At 32.3% G+C, this 21,199-nt stretch overlaps 1 long non-coding RNA gene across 2 annotated transcripts; it reads right to left on the bottom strand.

Moving 5' to 3' along the window:
- Positions 1-2,656: 2,656 nt before the first annotated feature.
- LOC127737588 (uncharacterized) lies at positions 2,657-12,949 on the bottom strand. 2 transcript variants are annotated; one of them, XR_007999706.1, is made up of 2 exons: positions 12,910-12,949; positions 2,657-3,923 (listed from the first exon to the last, which is right to left on the bottom strand). It is a non-coding gene; the product is annotated as an uncharacterized LOC127737588 (long non-coding RNA). The 2 variants fall into 2 exon arrangements; XR_007999705.1 differs by lacking the exon at positions 2,657-3,923 and adding an exon at positions 12,053-12,652.
- Between the last annotated feature and the right edge of the window lie 8,250 nt (positions 12,950-21,199).

Below are 21,199 nucleotides of genomic sequence, written 5' to 3'. Positions count from 1 at the left end.
ATAATCAAACAAATTATGCAACAAAAAGTGTTATCAAAATAAAACAAGTGTTGTTGGAATAATAAGATATGCACATAAAGCATAAAATATATTAACCGGTTTTTATTTAATATGGGATTGACTGGTAGCAGGCTAGCCTCAATTACGGGTTCAATTATTTTGTTGGACCCCCAGTGTGTCTTTGTATCGGGTACGCTAATTTGTTACCTAGCATATAAAAATGCGACTCTTAAGTGGTGGTCATGTACAAAAAGGTATATTCATTTATCATTATCATTTTATCATCCTTAATATATATGTAATATTTGTCGCTGGATATAAGACATACATCATCATCATCATCATCATCATCATCATCATCATCATCATCATCACAAGTATTATAGCCTGAGGCTAGATCTTCGTAGTATTTATTATAGCTTGTAAGTATTATAGCTTGAGGCTAAATCCTTATCTGATATTTTAGCCAATTTATGTCGCGAACTTTTTTTACGCATGCATCTCTTTGCTACATAGTTCAAGTTTTATAAATGTCCAAGTTAAAAGCAATAGAGATCATAGAAGTATGTTTATCAAATGATCATGTCTATACTCACGGTTAAAACAGTAAGAAAAGGATTGACTCGTCTGACTAAAACGAAGCACAAAAACAGCAATTACTAGTACTACCAAACAAACTCAATGTACCGATCTTAGAGTATTCACAGCTACTGAACACTATCTTAAAAAACAACTACAACTAATAAATACAGAATAATTATTCAGTCTAGAATATTAATCAATTATTTCGTACTGTTACACCACTGTCCCAGGTAAGAGGGCCCGTTAACATATTTAACCCCGCCACATTATGTATGGATGTGACTGTCCTAAGTAAGGAGCCTGTAATTCAATGGTTATCGTTTGTTGCTGTGCTTTCGTTCATTTTTTTGTACATTAGTTAGGCCGTTAGTTTTATCGTTATAGTTGTTTTACATTCGTCATTTGTGGCCTCTTATAGATGACTATTCGGTATGGGCTTTACTCATTGTTGGAGGTCGTACGGTGGCCTATAGTTGTTAATTGCTGTGTCATTTGGTTTCTTGTGACGAGTTGTCTCATTGGCAATCATACTACATCTTTTTTGTACATATCACAAATTAAGTAAAAAAATACATAAACACTCTAGAAAAGCAAGACCTTGTGTCATGTCAAAAGTACAGAGTGTCGGTAGGACCATTAGTGTTCATAACTGTATAGTAAATTATATGTAGTTTCTATAAAATGTAATGATAATTCATCAGTAAAAGATACACGAGTATTTGTTAGTGGAATTATATATAACTTAATAAATGAATATTTACATTAAAAGAAACATTAGAAACAAGAATATGTATCCACTAGATAACACGCCAGTATCACATTTCCGTGTTAAGTGAGCTCTAAATACAGGAAAAAATCCAATTCAGTATGTAGCCTTAAACTTTCAAATCCCGTGCGAGATGTCTAATATTCAAACATTGTTGTTTTTGAAACGTATTTATCAAAGTCAAACGACAATCGTTAAATTTTTTTTGTGCTATACAATTTGTGATTATGGTCGGATCCAAGATATTTGAAAAACGGGCGTAGTTCCCGATAATTGAATTTATACTGCCGAGCGGAGCAACGCGAAAAAAAATTTGAACGATTTTATACTAAACATTTGTATAGATAACGTGGAAAACGTGAGATTTTCAAAATTATTCTGCGATCGAAAGGGGGTGTACGCCCTCTCCCCCTGTATCTGTGAATGCACGTTTAGGTATACATGGACAAACACCTCGTCCCATGCATTATCATAGTTAAAGACTAAAAAGTACTATTTGATAAATGTATCAATGATATGAATTTCTGCTCACGTCAAATTATCTTGAATTAAATTATAGAAAAAAAATTAAAACAAAAAGTTAGTCGCGTACACCTTTTACATTCGGGTGTGTTGGAATCTACTTTTTAAGCGTTAAAACTTATAAAAACAAAAAAAGAGATAACCTTCTCGCTTCAGATTTCATTATTTTAATATTTTTAAATTCATATTTTGAGAAGAACTGAAATATGGGTCAAGTGAAATGACAAGAAATGATGGGTGTATTTGATTACAAGTTGCTAGCTTGCTTATTCCATTAAAATATTTTTGTCAATAAAATCTTTCAAAATTTAATAACAAAGTATTTAAAGATTAAAAAAAGTAGTTGGGGTTGATTTTTACATTTAGTCTATATCAGCAAAAATGCGTGTCGAAAGAGCAAAAAATGCATTTAGTGTATGCTCCCCTCCGTCATGCTTCAATGCAATAGGACGAAATACGCTGAGTTAGGTCGGTTATGTCGAGTAAAGTCATTTTATTGGAAATCCCTAGTACTCATTTAAGCCTAATAGTAACTCCTCGGCTATTACCGCTACGTGTTATTGTAGGCGGAACAATAATGGCAGACTATTAATCATTGATTCGGGCCAATACAATTTTAGCCACACCAATAAGCAACCAATCAGAACTGACTATTGTTAAGACAAGTAATTATATCAAAATGGCGTGTATATCGACTGAAACTAATAGCTTCGCACCGAAGCAAATATTCTAACAGACCGATCTAATACAAATATTTGTAGATATGTAAATTATATAAGAATTATGAACGCATGCACATCCATATAAATTACATGAAATACATTTGGATAACTAGTGGTTCTAAAAACACTGTTATCGCGAATAAGACATACAGTCAATTGTTTGTCCACATACATAGCCATAGTGATGAAATTTGGTATTAAACAATGATTATAGGAGTATTTTAAAATTGTCTGTTAACTAGTATAATGTGAAATGTACAATAAAACTATTTAAGGTGGTACATAACACTACAGGGAGATAACTCTGTAAAAATCAGCTGAACATTTTATTCATGTCTATTGTTAAGGAATTATGAAGCTTCTCAATGATCAAAATAAGTGTTTGTCAAACTACTATATAAATATCCAATGAAATTTTTCCGATAAAGTGTGTGGTTCAAGTTTTTTGAAATTTTTATCAAAGGCTCAATGTTAATATTTTGTCAAAATTTTATGAAAATTAAAGGAGCCAAATCAATTTTAATCAAGGTGTTTGGTACCACCTTAACAAAAACATTGAAAGCTTGTTATACATGTAATGATATTTTAACGATGTAAATATTTTGCTGAATATTGGTTACAAATTCTGAAAATCTATACATACACAATCTTAAGTTATTTCTGTACATCAATTTGCAAACATTTCCCGATAATCCTATGAATGTTACATTTTATCGAAGTATACCTATTTCTAACAGCTAATTTTACGAGCATACATGTTTTACTAGAGAACTTCTTATTATAACGTCAATCCTTGCTGTTTTCTGAAAAGTTCCTATTTTGAATTAAGTTCAGATTTCCGCCGATTTTTCTTTTCTTTTATAGATGAGACTGTTTTGCAAATACAGAATATTTCTGTCTTCAAAACATACTACACCACATAGAAAAGAATAAAAATCATCATTTCAAATATGGTACCATTATTACGAAAATAAAAAGACTAAGCTTACAAATGCAACCGGAAACATGGTGCATATGAGTATTATTTCGTATTTCTTACTGACTGACAGCAGTTGCGGATGTCACATTTTCTCAGCCAAAAACTTCCATCCTGATCACGTTCATTAATTCCACAGTCTGGTACCTGTGTGCATAATTTAATTCCTTTTTCATTGTGACTTTGGTTCACGACATTGTCTGACTGATGATGGAACTGATAGGGTTGATACACTGACTCAGTATGACTTGAAGGCAATGCAGGAACACAAATTTTATTTAGATGATATAAATGTGCTTGTGTGTAACAACGTATGTTCCTGATAATTGTTGACTGCCACAGCATCCTGGTTATTCTGAAATAGTTATTATTTTTTTTTCAAGATAAATGTGTTAGGACTTAACTGTTATACATTTTTCTTGTTTTACTTTTTTTTTAATTTTACAAACAAAACCTAAAGACACAAACGTCTTTTTTAAAGATTAAATTTTTGATTCATTCGATGTTTTTCGATCTATTTTCTCTGCTTATTTGTTTTTCTCTGATTAACTTACATCATAAATTTATATAAATAGTACTTGCAATATTGTCTTCTTCATACGAACAATATGTCCTATTGATTGTGGCGAAAACCTTTTTTTTAAAACCAACAAACAGTAGTTAGTTCATATGGATTAAAAGTATCTGCAATTTGTTAAGACTTTTTAAAATAACTATTATGTCATTTAACCATTTTATTAGTCAGATCATTGAACGCTAGGGACTTTTCAAACTGAAAATAAATAAATAGCAACTAAAAATAGATTAAAGGATTCAAGACTTTCATCTTTGTACAAAATTGACATAAAAATAACATAAATACATGCAGTTTTGGACAATGGACAGATGCATCAACAGTATATGTCAACCTCTCAATAGTATCGAAACTATACAATAACTAATAAATTAAAACAGAAATTATGCAATAACTAATAAATTAAAACAGAAACTATACAATAGACAATAAATTAAGAGAAACTATCAAAAATCTCACATACACACCAACTTCTAAGAATAAAAACATATTATGAAGATATGACCAAATACAACGTCTGGCAAAGTTCCGGACTTGGAAAACGATTTTAAATGACGGTTGATGCATGCATCAGAGAAGACTCTTACCATGTCGATGCACCCATCTTGCTCTTTTTGGAGTTGATGCGATTCCCTTTGGTTTTTTATACTATGATTTCGAAATGTATTTATGAGATTCGAAAATCGGTATAAACTACTGTTGCCTCAAAGTTAACCTTGTTACTTGCTGACATTGTGAGAGATAAAATATGAGTAAAATTATGTTTTTGGTAAGTTATCCGTAATTAAAAAGTTTTAAGCCAGTAGTTTATCCATATGAATAAAATTGAGAATGGGAATGGGGAATGTGTCAAAGAGACAACAACCCGACCATAGAACAGACAACAGCAGAAGGTCACCAACAGGTCTTCAATGCAGCGAGAAATTCCCGCACCCGGAGGCGTCCTTCAGCTGGCCCCTAAACAAATATATATACTAGTTCAGTGATAATGAACGCCATATTAAACTCCAAATTGTACACAAGAAACTAAAATTAAAAATAATACAAGACTAAGAAAGGCTAGAGGCTCCTGACTTGGGACAGGCGCAAAAATGCGGCGGGGTTAAACATGTTTATGAGATCTCAACCCTCCCCCTATACCTCTAGCCAATGTAGAAAAGTAAACGCATAACAATACGCACATTAAAATTCAGTTCAAGAGAAGTCCGAGTCTGATGTCAGAAAATGTAACCAAAGAAAATAAACAAAATGACAATAATACATAAAAAACAACAGACTACTAGCAGTTAACTGACATGCCAGCTCCAGACTTCAATTAAACTGATTGAAAGATTATGTCTTCATCATATGAATAACAGGCACAATCCTTCCCGTTAGGGGTTTAGTATCATACCATCATAACATATATGAGAAGAACATAACCCGTGTCATGCCAACAACTGGTTTTTAAATAAATGTGTTTAGTGCCGATGCAAAGACCCTATAAGTGAATCAATATTAACGCCAAAATATGCAATCTTTAATGACCTGACAACAGTATCGTAACTATATCCCTTCTTAATAAGTCTATTTAAAGGTTTTGTTAGCTTCAGAGGTGAATACTGACATTTTTGTGCTTTATAAAGAATATTTCCATAAAAAATTGGATGTGAAATACCTGAACGTATAAGAAGTCTGCATGTTGAGCTATATTTACGAATGATGTCCTTATACCGATGATAAAATTTAGTAAATGTTTTGTCTAGTTTGTGATATCATTATTCAAGCAGTATCTCAAACTATCTACAAAGAAGTATTATTCCAGCAATATCCATATGAATTATTAATCCAGTAGTATTTTTGAATCTGTTCTTCGCCAAAAAAAAACCAACAACAACAAAGGGACAATTACAATTTGGCTGTCAATAGTTTTTCTTCAAATTCAGAACTTGAATGTTCTGTGCTTGATTATGGGTGATAGAGGTCTGGAGCTGGCATGTCAGTAACTGCTAGTAGTCCTTTGTTAATTTATGTTAATCATTGTCATTTTGCTTAGTTTCTTGTGTTACTTATTCTAACATCGGACTCGGACTTTTTTACAACTGAGTTTTACCGTGCGTATTGCTGTGTTTTTTTTATTTCACATTGGCCAAAGGTAAGTATATGGGGAGGGTTGAGATCTCACAAAACATGTTTAACTCCGCCGCATTTTTGCGCCTGTTACAAATCAGGAAGCTCTAGCCTTTGTAAGTCTTTGTCTTTGTTAAATTTTGGTTCAATTGTACGTTTCGGAGTTTAGTGAGCGCCCATTTCGCTCAACTATGCATGAAGTAGCCAGCTGATGCCCGCCTAAGGGTGCTGGATTTTTTCGTTGCGTTGAAGACCCTTTGAAGGCCAAATGACGTTTTCTGCTCTTTGGTAGGATTGGAGTCTCTTTGACACATTCCCCGTTTTCCATTCTCCGTTCTATTGAAGTTCCAAAATCTATATGGTTCTTTTTGAAAACCATACAAGTATGTGGATTTCATTCCATATGCCATTTTTAGTTTTATCATATCGACAACGTCTGTTTTAGGTTTTTGATATTCAAATTAATGACCTCCAGCATAACTAAAGAGAAATTAAATGTAGAAATGCGCATCTGTTGCAGTAAAATTGGTACCATTGATAGTATTGCACTTGTTACGTATTGTCTACTTTTATAACTTCATTATTATAAATGCATCACAAATATAAGTTAAACTTTTCACTTTTGAATTTTTTCATTTTTTGTCATACCTGGGCCTTGTTACATGTTGGCTTGCTATAATACATGTACTGTCTGGGTTTTGGTCAATATTGAAGGCGATAAGGATACCAGAGATTATTCATATTTTCGTCCTTTGGTCTATGGATGGTGACATGGCATGGTTTGGGAATATAAAACGTAAATTAAATACGTTTTTTAACCTAATTACTGTCTATAAAGTCCTATTTTTGGTTTAATATTGCATATGAAATTTTTTAAATGTATTGTTTATTCATTTAAATCTGCTAATAATAGGCAAGGAAAAATCCTAATTTTGTCGGTCAAGGTGGAACAATTGGTAAACTGGTGACTCGATCAATCTAATTACGATTAAGCTAAAAAATAAAATCAATATTTTGTCAAGTTAATTATACTTCAATAATGGAATAAGCAACGTGATTTTCAACTGATATATACTGTTCTTATGTTATGCTAAGCTGATACAGTATTGTCCCAGGTTAGTTGAGGGTTGACACATTTAACCCTGTCACATACATCATTCATTGTAATTCAATCATATTGTTTTTCTATTATATGGTTGTTGGCTGCTGTCTGCTGTCTGTCATATTTTATTTTCATTTTGTCATACATCAGGTCGTTGATTTTTCTCGTGTAAAATGTTTCAGAATCTCGACTCGTCGAGGCTTTTATAGTTACCACTACGGTAAAGGCTGTGCTCATTGTTGAAGGCCTTACGATGACCGATACCATGCTTACATCCACGCCATAAGGACTCTGTTGGAAAGTTGTCTCATTGGCATCCACACCACAACTCTTTGTTTTTATATACCTTTTTGTTAAGATATCCTTCCGAAACGTTAAGCCTCAAACTAAATATAGAACCGATTAGAATCGATAGTCGGTTGGTTGGTTTGAATCGATAGTAATATATAACTGGTAAAGTCATTAACCGATTGAATAATACGTCAAGCAAATATGTATATGTTTGTTACATCGATTTCTCAAGTTCTTTGGCAATTTAAACCTTTCTGGACCCATTGTATAAACAAAATTTAATCAACATGTGGTTGCTGATGATCTCAGAAGATCATTAGCTGAGTTTAAGGGTCATAACCTTTGTCAGCTCCCTGGATGAATCGAAATGTCCTAACAGGTGTTAGAGAAATTGACAACTTTTTGGAATGTGAAAGGCACTCAAAAGCGATTTTCGTTTATCAAAAATGACTATTCATTTGATAATCATTAGAGAAACAGATTCTTGCATAGTTACTCGTGGACTATCGGATTTATCCCAATCTCGATAGTTAAATTATCAATTTTAAAGTCCTTGCACAGGCTCGGACTTTAAAATTCAGTAGTTTAACTTTCTCGATTGTATAAGTCCGATAATACACTGGTATCAATGTAAGAATCTATATATACATTGAGGCCATGTTCAACTGTTAGTAAGAAACACATAGTTCTGATAGTAGGTGTTAATGTTCGACTTGTCTTATCTAGCGACGTGATTAGAAAATCGTTGTTTGGCGTAATTAAAATAGTTGATTATAAAATGGTGTTTGTTTCGTTTGTGTGTTTCGTTTTCGGTAAATCCATTCCATCATAGATAAATAGCAGTGTTTTACCATCCAACAAACTTAGCCCAATTTCAGATTACAAAGGTTCCATACTGGGTAGTTGTTGTATATCAATACAGGAGACTGAATACATGAACGTTCACATAATTTATTTTTCCATCCAACATATATACAGTCAGTTCATAAAACATATTTACAAACACGCAATCATGACAACATACATTAACCCACCGCTACTCGCAGATCAAGAGCGGGGCGAACCGATGCGTCACATGGTTCTCTCTCTTTCTCTTACTCCTTTTTTTCAAATTAACCTTTATAAAACATATGATCATAGAAACGTATAAACAAATAGTTTCCAAACAATAAAATATATCAAAAGCAGATTAAATTAAGTGTTAATTTACATTATTCAATCTATATACAATTTGTATGTTGACAAGTAAACTAAATTGATGACCATTGTTGTCAAAAAGTATTCTCACGACACAATCTTATAATCTTAATCCATAAATATTTCCTATAGTAACGCGAACACGACTCATAAATGTCTCTTATAAAATTATTTGAAAAACAGTTCAAAATCTTGTTTCCCAAACAAAATGCACTTTTTGCTTAATAAAAATATTGAAACTTAACTATTCATAAGAAATAATGACTTTTGATACCAAACACGACATAAAAAGAAGAAAATGTTCAAATCCACAATTCCACGCATTTTCATAACATGACAACTAAGGATGATTTTAATGTTAATAAGATATGCTCACTTAGCTGACTTGTGATCCAAAGAGGCTAAAACTGATATAAAGACTAGAGAATGGAAACGGGGAATGTGTCAAAGAGACAACAATCCGACCAAAGAGCCCAAAGCTTCCAATGGCTCCTCGACGCAGAGAGAAAATCCCGCACCCGGAGGCGGGATTCAGCTGGCTCCTAAACAATAAGTAAATTGACTTGATCAGCGAAATGGACGCCACACTAAACTCCGAAACATAAAAATAAACCAAATAAAAAAACACACAAGACTGACAGACTTGAGTTTCTGACAAGGGACAGGAGCAAATATGCGGCAAGGGGAAACAATTATTTGTAAGATCTCAACCCTCCCCTATACCAATGTGGAATAAACAAACACACAGCAATATATATCATGTATAATACAACACTATATTGATTACCAAAAGTAAGTTTTTGCTTCATTGGTAAAGAAAAGCGGAAGTCTTTGTATATTACGTTATGCATGTCGAGAAAGGACAAATAACTGTCCATTCCTGGGAAATAATGGATCGGAGGTCCGAATATTATCTACATTAAATTTTGCAAAGTATCATGTGTGTATGGATGTTCATTTTAACTTTTATATCTTTGGCGGAATCACCGCAATTGTTTTATAAAGCATTTATCGTGTAGAAGGACCAGATGTATATATTTCATATCAAGTATATCAAAAATATCGAACTCCAAGGTAAATTACAAAAGGGGAACTGACAAAATACACGTTATCAACCAACGGAATGATTGGAAAACAACTGTCATATTCCTGACTTGGTACAGACATATTCCGACGAAAATCTTGGTTAAACATGGTTTTACAGCTAGCTTAACATCCCACGTGTATGCCAATTGTTTACAGTTCAGTTATATTGACAAAATTGGAAGAGCAACCTAAACAGACATTATCCCGGCACGTTTTTTTGCAGTATGAAGTTCAGCATACTAGGCGTAATCAGGACTGCAATCGATATCTATGGTAACTACTAAAATATCGAGATGCAATTTGTTAGACGACGAATCAAAGAATCAAACTTTATATATAACTAATATAGGAAAATGATATTGATTAAAAATTACACCATCCCTTTTGTTTTTACACATAATTAATATTATTGGATAATTAACAAGTTACGGGTTGAATCCGATACCGATACCAATAGTATATGTCACATATAGTTTCCGGTTGTAGTAAGAAAACCAGGACGGGTTCAAACTGAAAGGTTTTGAAAGCAGAGAAAACTGTGCACCTTTTAATTAGCATGACTTTATCAAATGACAATACAAATACTAAAAATCCAGGCTAAACATAAGGCGTAGGTACTTTAATTTAGTCACGGACCCGCAGGTGTGTTGTAGTCAATATAAATAAAATGAACCTCGATATTTGTGTAAATGAAAGGAGGCAGGAATCCATTTATACAAACTAAACCCCATCTAGATGTTAATATACGCTTTTTGGCAATACTCTGCTTATTAATTTTAATGTGAATTTGGCAAGTGCATATTGTTTTTAATCTTTAAAGTTAACATAATGTTCTTACCATTTGCATCAACTTAGGCATTTACGAGCGTAACACGATTCATACATAACAGTATTAATGTAAGTATGGTTCTACCAACCCCTAGAAAATCACTTTGCAAGACGTTTATTCCGGGACCGCTGAAATCCCATTGATTTTAACTCTGTAACTGTTGGATCAAATTTATTGAAATTTTGCAAAATAACTACTGAGATGTATATCTTTATTTGAAAAGTGCAGTTTTAAGTCTGGAACAAAAATTAAAGTCTGACAGGAATAGGATCCCAGTTACGGCAACCAGTCTAGTACCCACGAATGTAGTTCTTTAAAAAAAATTATAACTTTTATTTAAAATGGTGTAGTGTTATTATTACACAAGTTCTGTAACTGAATGTTAATTTATTTGAAAGGGTAGGCTTTCTAGTTTGAATTTCTGTAAACATTTTGATTGATTTAAATGTAATCTGCGTCAGTGCATAGAGTAAATTGCCTAAATTTTATCCTTTATTCTTCCCCGGAAGTAGACTGACTGACCTTGTTGTCAATCAAAACAAAATTTTGCAACGGAATGCCGGTCATGATGAGGCACTGTGATTGTACATAGAAACTTCGAAACCAATGTCTAACATGAAACAGCACCCCATTTATTTACTATGATTTTCAATCCGTTTCAATGGGGCAAATAACTGAGTCCCCGTTCCAACTAATAGCTTCGCATCGAAGCAAATATTCTAGCAGACCGATCTGATACAAATATTTGTAGATATGCAAATTATATAAAAATTATTAACGCATGCATATCCATATATATTACATGAAATACATTGGGATAACTAGTGGTTCGAAAAACACTGTTCTCTTGAATAAGACATACAGTCAATTTTTTGTCCACATACATAGCCATGGTGATGAAATTTTGTATTACAAAATGATTATAGGAGTATTTTAGAATTCTCTGTTAATTAATATAATGTGAAATGTACATGCACATGGAAAAACATACAGTCATTGTACAATTAGTATTTAACAAAAAACATTCAAAGCTTGTTATACATGTACTGATATTTTAACGATGTAAATATTTTGCTGAATATTTGTTACAAATTCTAAAAGTCTATAAATACACAATCTTAAGCTATTTCCGTACATCAATTTGCAAACGTTACAAATGTTACATTTTATCGAAATATACCTATTTCTAACAGCTAATTTTACGAGCATACATTTTTTACTATAAAACTTCTTATTATAACGTCCTTGCGGTTTTCTGAAAAGTTCTATTAAAAATTAAGTTCAGATCTCTCTCTCTTCTTTTTTTTCATAGATGAGACTGTTTTGCAAATACAGAATATTTCTGTCTTCAAAACATACTACTCCAAACAGAAAAGAATAAAAATCATCATTTCAAATATGGGACCAAAATTGATTAGCATTACTACGAAAATAAAAAGACTAAGCTTACAAATGCAACCGGAAACATGGTGCTTATTTTTACAATGTATGAAAGTATCACATATTCTTTTTCATAGAACAATTTAGTTCTATCGTCGCCTAGTACGCAAACATACAGGGTTCAATATGTCTCTTTTTCTGGCAGAACATATGAGAAGTATTTCGTATTTCTTACTGACTGACAGCAGTTGCGTATGTCACATTTTCTCAGCCAACAACTTCCATCCTGATCATGTTCAGTAATTCCACAGTCTGGTACCTGTGTGCATAATTTAATTCCTTTTTCATTGTGACTTTAGTTCTGACTGATGACGGATCTGATATGGTTGATACACTGATTCAGTATGACTTATAGACAATGCAGGAACACATATTTTATTTAGATGATATAAATATGCTTGTGTGTAACAACGTATGTTCCTGATAATTGTTGACTGCCTCAGCATCCTGGTAATTCTGAAATAATTATTTCATTTTGTTGTGAGTGAAAGTCTTTTTTTTTTCTTTTTTTTTTCAAGTTAAATGTGATAGGACTTAACTGTTACACATTTTTCTTGTTTTATTTTTTCGTTAATTTTTCAAACAAAACATAAAGAAACAAACATCTATTATAAATATTCAATTTTCTATTCTTTCGATATTTTCTGAGCTATTTTTCTCTGCTAATTTGTTTTCTCTGATTAATTTACATTATAAATTTATATATATAGTACTTGCAATATTGTCTTCTTCATACAAACACTATGTCCTATTGATTGTTGCGAAAATTTATTTTTAAAACAAAAAAACAGTAGTTAGTTCATATGGATTAAAAGTATCTGCAATTTGTTAAGACTTTTTAAAATAACTAGTATGTCATTTAACCATTGTATTAGTCGGCTCATTGAACACTAGGGATTTTTCAAACAGTAATAAATAAATAACAACTAAAAATAGATTAAAAGATTCAAGACTTTCTTCTTTATACAAAATTGACATAAAAATAATATAAATACATGCAGTTTTCGACAATGAACAGATGCATCAACAGTATATGTCAACCTCTCAATAAGTTTACAATTCCTAATAAATTAAAACAGAAACTATCAAAAATATCCCATACACACCAAATTCTAAGAATAAAAACACATTATGAAGATATGACCAAATACAACGTCTGACAAAGTTCCTGACTTGGAAAAATAGATTTGAATGACCGATAGCATGTGTCTGTCTCTCAACTAATTACCGACATGTTTTCGCGGTAATGTTTTGGTTTTATAGATAACATTCTAGTTATTAACCGAATGTATCCTTTCCTGATCATGACTTTTGACTTAGGGATGTACTTAGGTCAGGTTTAGGAATTTTTGTCAGATGTTCGGACTCCTTGGTTTTTTCTTAAGATACAGGGTAAAATATTTTGACCCATAGCACCCATTTTTTTTTTTTTCATATAAGACTTCAATAGCTCATAAAAGGTCATTTAACAAAATTTAAGCAGATTCTAGATTTCTTTTCTTTCGATTTCAAAAGGAGACCCAAATAATACCAATGAAAATATAAGGTAAAAGTCTGAGTCAGCCTTTTCCCGTCGTTTAAAAAAAATTAAATATCTCGAAAAGGAGCTCCATAACCTATCAATATTTTTAGCTTATTTTGTTCCTTATCTAATGCTCTTCTGACTTATAGTACCAATTTTAAATTCTATATTTTTTTAAATAAGTACATCCTTAAGGTGAAATCGCATGTCGGGTGATTCATGCATAAGAGAAGACTCTTATCCTGTCGATGCACCCGGTCTCGCTCCTTTTGGAGTTGATACGATTCCTTCAGCTTTTGGGTTTTGTATACCTTGATTTCGAAATGGATTTATGAGATTCTAACATCGGTATAAACTACTGTTGCCTCTAATTTAACCTTGTTCCTTACTGACATTGTGAGAGCTAAAATATGAGTTAAATTATGTTTTGGGTAAGTTATACGTAATAAAGAAGTTTTATGCCAGTAGTTTATCCATATGAAGTATTATTCAAGCAGTATCTCAAACTGAAGTATTCTTCATGCAGTATCTACAAAGAAGTATTATTCCAGAAGTATATCCATATGAAGAATTATTCCTGGCAAGAAGTATTTTTGCGCATCTGTTGCAGTAAAATTGGTACCATTTATATTATTGCACTTGTTACGTATTGTCTACTTTTATAACTTCATTACTATAAATGCATCACAAATATAAGTTTTCTCTGTTGAATTCTTTCACTTTTTGTCATACCTGGGCCTTGCATAACTTGCTATAATACATGTACAGGGTGGTTTTTGGTCAATATTGAAGGCGGTAAGGTTACCAGAAATTATTCATATATTTGTCCTTTGGTCTATAGATGGTTGACATGGCATGCTTTTGGAATATAAAACGTAAACTTAATGTTTTTTTCAACCTAATTACTATCTATAGAGTCCTATTTTTGGTTTAATATTGCATATGACATTTTTAAATGTATTGTTTATTCATTTCAATCCGGGAAAAATCCAAAATTTGTCGGTCAAGGTGAAACAATTGGAAAACTGGTGACTCGATCAATCTAATAACGATTAAGTTAAAAATAAAATCAATTGTTTTGTCGGGTTAATTATACTTCCATAATTGAATGAGCAAAGTGATTTTCCACTGATATTTACTGTTTGTTCTTATGTTATGCTAAGCTGATACAGTATTGTCCGAGAGAAGTCAAGGGTTGACACATTTAACCCTGTCACATACATCATTCATTGTTATTCAATCATATGTTTTTTTCTTTTATATGGTTGTTGGTTGCTCTCTGTCATATTTTATATTAGTTTTGTCATACATCAGGTCGTTAATTTTTCTCGTGTAAAATGTTTCAATATCTTGACTCGTCGAGGCTTTAATAGTTACCACTACGGTAAAGGATCTGCACATTGTTGAAGGCCGTGCGATGATCGATACCGTGCTTACATCCACGCCATAAGGACTCTGTTGGAAAGTTGTCTCATTGGCAATCACACAACTCTTTGTTCAGATATACTTTCGAAACGATAAGCCTAAAACTATATATAGAGCAGATTAAACTCGATAGTCGGTTGGTTGGTTGGTTTAAATCGATAGTAATATATAATTGGTAAAGTTATTAACCAATTGAATAATACGTCAAGCAAATATGTTTGTAAGTTACATCGATCTGTCTGATTAAAATCAAACCTCTCACTTACTATCGTTTATTTATATGTCACGCACGCGACGAGAGCGCTGAGACGTTGATTTTAATCAGACTGTTACATCGATATACATATAGGCCATGTTCAACTGTTAGTAAGAAAACCACAGTTCTGATAGTAGGTGTTAATGTTCGACTTGTCTTATCTAAGATAATTTAAATGTTAACAAGATATGCTCACTTAGCTGATTTGTGCTCCAAAGAGACTAAAACTGGTTTATAGACTAGAGAATGGAAACGGGGAATGTGTCAAAGAGACAACAACTCGACCAAGGAGTAGAAAACAGCCCAAGGCTTCCAATGGGTCTTCAACGCAATGAGAAAATCCCGCACCCGGGGGCGGGCTTCAGCTGGCCCCTAAACAATAAATAAATGTACACTTGTTCAGCAAAATGAACGCCACACTAAACTCCGAAACATAAAAATGAACCAAATAAAAAAAGCACACAAGACTGACAAAGGCTAGAGGTTCGTGACTTGGGACAGGAAGATATGCGGCAGGTTTAATCATGTTTTGAGAGATCTCAACCCCTCCCCTATACCAATGTGGAATAATCAAACACACAGCAATATATATCATATATAATAAAACATAATATTAATTTACAAAAGTAAGCGTAAGTCTTTGTACAATACGTTTTGCATGTAGAGAAGGGACAAATAACTGTCCATTCCTAGTAAATAATGGAGCGGAGGTCCGTTTATTAACTAAATTAAATTATGCCAATTATCATGTGTGTATGGATGTTTATTTCAACTTTTATATCTTTGGCAGAATCACCGCAATTGTTTTATAAAGCATTTTATCGTGTGCAGAGGCCAGATGCATATATGCCATATCAAAAAAGTATAACAAAAATACCGAACTCTAAGGTAAAATCCGAAGAAAATGGTGGTTTAAACCTGGTTTTATATAGCTAGCTAAACCTTCCACTTGTATGCCAGTTGTTTATAGTTCTGTTAGATTGACAAAATTGGATGAACAACCCAAACAGACATTATCATGGCACTTATTCTGCAGTATGAAGTTCAGCTTACTAGGAGAAATCGGGACTTCTATCGATATCAATATAAATAAAATGAACCTCGATATTTGTGTAAATGAAAGGGGAAAGGAATCCATTTATACAACCTAACCCCCATCTAGATGTTGATATACGCTCTTTGGCAATACTCTGCTTATTAATTTTAATGTGAATTTGCCAAAGCATATTGTTTTTAATCTTTTCTTTATTTAGAGTTACCATAATGTCTAAGTAAATTTTGGAATATTAAATGATTATATCTAAAATATTAGTCTCAAAATAAATATATAAAATTATTTGTTAATAAGAATAGACATTTTACGGTGGAAATGTATAATAAACAGAAAATGACCCAACATTTTAAATAGCCAAAATATGACAAAGATATTTCGATTTGAATATTTCATCTTTCCAACAACACCACGAGTGTTACTGTGGGAATATAACGACTGTTTTTTGGTTTGATTCGTGTTTATCAATATGTAGTTTTCTTGCATTTGTATTGTCGTTTTTCTTTGATTGCCTACCATGGTAATTTCTTCTACATTAAAAATTATATAAACATTATGCTTCGAAAAGCCGGTAAGTAAGGTTACTATACATTAAAGTGCCGGCTAGCATGGTAACTATTTAGTGAAATGACGGCTCCAATATTAAGTAACTATTCATAGAAATACCGGCTAGCATGGTAACTTTGCACTGAAAAGCCAGATAGTAACTTGAAGGTAACTATACACTTAAATACCGACTAGCATGGTAACTTTGCACTGAAAAGTCAGTTAGCAAGGTAACTATACACTTAAATACCGGCTAGCATGGTAACTATAATACATTGAAATGCCTGCTAGAGTGTTACCAAGGATTTATACAAATTATTGATGTTATTTATATATATTGAAATAACGGCTTACAAAGTAACTATACATTGAAATGCTGGTTAGTATGGTAAAACAACCTCCAAGCTAGCATGGTAACTATATACTGAATAACCAGTTAGCAAGGTAATTATACATTGAAATACCGGCTAGCATGGTAACTGGTGTACATTTAAATACAAATTAGTACGGTAACTATAAATTGAAAATGCCGGCTAGCATGTGAATTATACATTGTAATGCCGGCTAGCATGTTTATCATATACATTAAAGTACCGACTAACATAGTAACTATACAAATTAAATACCGGCTAGCATGGTAACTATAATACATTGAAATGCCTGCTAGGGTGTTACCAAGGGTTTGTACAAATTCTTGATGTTATCAATATATATTGAAATAACGGCTTACAAAGTAACTACACATTGAAATGCTGGTAAGTATGGTAACTATACATTGAAAATGCCGGCTAGCATGGGAATTATACATTGAAATGCTGGTTACAATGGTAACTATACATTGATATCCAAGGATAACCCATGAAAGCGTTTCCGCTTATTTCCAATGGGGTCCAATCAATTGAAAAAAAGTGTGGAAAAGAAACGCAATAATATTATGTACGTCCGAAATTTTGTATACAGGATTTATGAAATTTTAATGAATGAAATGCAATCATTTATGAAATCAAATGCAAACATCTTTTTTAAATAATTGCATATAACATGAATAAATAGATTTCGATTACTTCTTTTTATAAAGGAAATAGGTCAAGATTATGTTAGTAAGAGTGTTTTTAGAAAACAAAGTATTTTCCGAAAATATTCTTACCCTAACATCCACGCAGTTTAGTTTATGAAGCGTTAGTGAACAATTAATTGGGATTTTCCTTTTCCTTCTATATTAACTTTCTATTTTGGAGACTAGTTCAAATGTAAATTTTCAAACTTATTTATTATGGGCTTTATTTTTTAATATGTTTTTTTATGAAATGGATATGTTTATTCTACACATATCCCGCCTTTTTATTTCCTATGTTAAGTTTGGGCACCAGAGTACAACTAATGACACAACCTAATGAGAAATTCATTTTAAATAACTAAAGCATATAGTGCACTAAAATCAATGTCGCAGTATAATGTTGTGTTATTAAAAGAACAGACGGGTTGTGATTTTCCCTTATATTTTTACTTTCCCTTAAGATTGACAATAGATGATCAGACTATATTATAGAATTATTTTATTTTCGTCGTTTTTTTTTATTTATTTTTATTACTGAATACCTGTTCAATTATGATGTTAAAGAAAATGTACCAAATGCGCTTAAAAGTATGAATTTAATTATCAAATGCCATATTGCATAATCAAAATATGTTGACCCTTATTTTCTACCATAATTCAAGATAATTGTTTTAAGTGAATGCACATTACCAATCATAAATTACTTTTCATACACACTAGTATGAATGGTTTCTACGATTTCCCGAAGAGGCCTATGTTAAACAAAGTGGTCAAAAATAAAACCTAGTCATAGGTTTAAAATTCGCAAACCTTTGCCACATTTTCATAAAAGTTCCTTATTTGGTTTCAATAACTTAGAAAATTTCAAAAAATTCATTCGCAATGACGATGGCGCAGATATATCTCGGTTTACCATATTTATAGATACTTATATAAAATCGTATGTGAAGTTCTCCATTGTTTGGACGAAACAGATTTCAAATCGACGGGGATTCATTCAAATGTTTCCATAGTTATGTTTTATTTGTTAAAAGGTTCCAAGAAAATACAAAATAGATAAAATCCTGAACAATTTCCTTGCGCTGGTTTCATTATTGTGTTAACTTATACAGGAATATACACTTAAATCTTAATGCCTCTCAAGGTATTTATATATTTCGAAAAGAATTGATATGGTATTATGTAAATAAACTTCAGATATCATGCAATCGTCATTATTAATGTGTCATGCGCTATTATTACTTTTCTTCATTTTTACAGATGATTGACACTAGGCAGTCATCGATGACAAATATAGAAAAGTAAATACGTCAATATATAATTAAGGTCACCAGAGTCACCTTCACGGCGCATGTCACCGAAAGCATACAATATCTCAAAGTAATACCAGACAAAGAAATTGCAATCCCCGATATTGTCTACAGCTACACGAAGACTGGTCTGTCGAAGCCATCAAAATCATACAAGTTATTGTTCTATAATGGCACTGAAAATTGTTAAGTAAGTGGCCAATGACAATTCATATAGCCATAGGACCAAAACTTCCAACCCTTGCACACATTTTCATAAAAAAATCCTTTTTTCGTTATATTTGATTCTAACAACTTAATACAATTTCACAACTCATTGAAAGTATTTATTGAGTGCCAAATCGACGCCAAATATATACTGGCGGACTTTAAAAACACAACACTAGATTTTTTTTTTTCAATTTCCATTTTCAAATATGCAATTTTTGTAAAATAGATATATAAACATAATTTTCAATCATTACTTCGTCGTCTTGAAAAAGTTTGTAGTTCGAAAGGTGAATCGAATACACGTCATTTTTTATGTTCAAATCATATGGTATGCACTGAAACCCTGGTTTTCCCATAGCAATGGATGTGTCACCGTCGAAGGCAATGACTGCCTGTAACTAACGCCAAAATGATTGTCAGAAAGGTCAACCAATTCTGTTGGGCATGTTTTAAGTTCTGTTTTGTACCTTCTGAGTTTGCCTCTGCCCCACCCATTGCAGTGTGTTATGGTTATTATGGGGTTTAAACTTTAGGGCTTTAAATGTTTTTCTGCAGTCGATTCTTTAGCATTTCAGTATATATGGGAAACATTTATGACGTGAATCTGTCTACCATGGCATTCGTCGACTTGATTAGCAGTTGACGTTGTGGCCGTAAACATGTCTCGCAAATGACGTTGCGTAATCAAATTTTATTGATGTGGCGTTGTCACTACATATTGATCTGGTCATGGAGGGTCATCAACAAATTCCGTCTGCCAGTATTGTTGTTGTAAAGACATTAAGACGAGTTTCTGACGTGAAATTTGTACTGGCAACAGCACGTTCACGTATTCCTGCCTGCAACATTGTTGTGACTTGATTCAGATTTTCATTGCTCAGTCTCGGCAATATGGATTTGCAACATTCTTTTACTGACTTAAGTGTGGATATGGATTGAAAGAATTGTTTCACGAAGAAAAAAACATTAAACAAATCATTTATCATGGGTTTCAAATTTCGATTTAAGAAATGTGTGCGACTTCAATAATCCGGTATATTCAGTAACCTAAGGTAAGTCAGGTATTGAATTTTTCTAAACAGAAATAAGTATGGTAAGCATGAATAGTAGTTATGGGTCATTTTATAAAAAATGTCGAATCTTGAAATTGCAAAATTGAATAAAAGTTACTAATTTAAACCACCCTCTTCATAAGCAAATCAAAATAAACAATACTTATAGAGCAACATATTAAAAGATGCAATCTTGATAATGTCGTACAAGAATATATTGAAACATTTTTTGATAGGTGGTGCAATATTTTGTCTCTCTTGTTACCATGTTCAAAAGACATTTTGGGTTATTTAGAATAGGTTTCGATAAAATTTTAAGCTTGTTTTTCAAAACCAATAGGGTGGTTTTCAAGAGTAAAAACTTCTATATATTTTCATTCTGTGTAATGATAGATTATTTGTCAATTTTCCATGTTGTACTGAAAAATACCTCTAAAAATTGGTTTTCAAAGGTTATAAAAATAAACAACCGCATGTTGGTTTAATTTTGTCGTTTTGTTTTTGGTAACAGGAACGTACGTAAACGATATATCACCATACAAAGTTCTATCCTGTTACCCTTTTTGTCTATCCT

This window comes from Mytilus californianus, unplaced genomic scaffold (assembly GCF_021869535.1).
Source record: "Mytilus californianus isolate M0D057914Y unplaced genomic scaffold, xbMytCali1.0.p SCAF_4, whole genome shotgun sequence".
In the NCBI taxonomy this organism is placed as follows: domain Eukaryota; kingdom Metazoa; phylum Mollusca; class Bivalvia; order Mytilida; family Mytilidae; genus Mytilus; species Mytilus californianus.
Note: the sequence above shows the minus strand (reverse complement) of the source record. Positions and strands in the feature narration are given on the sequence as shown.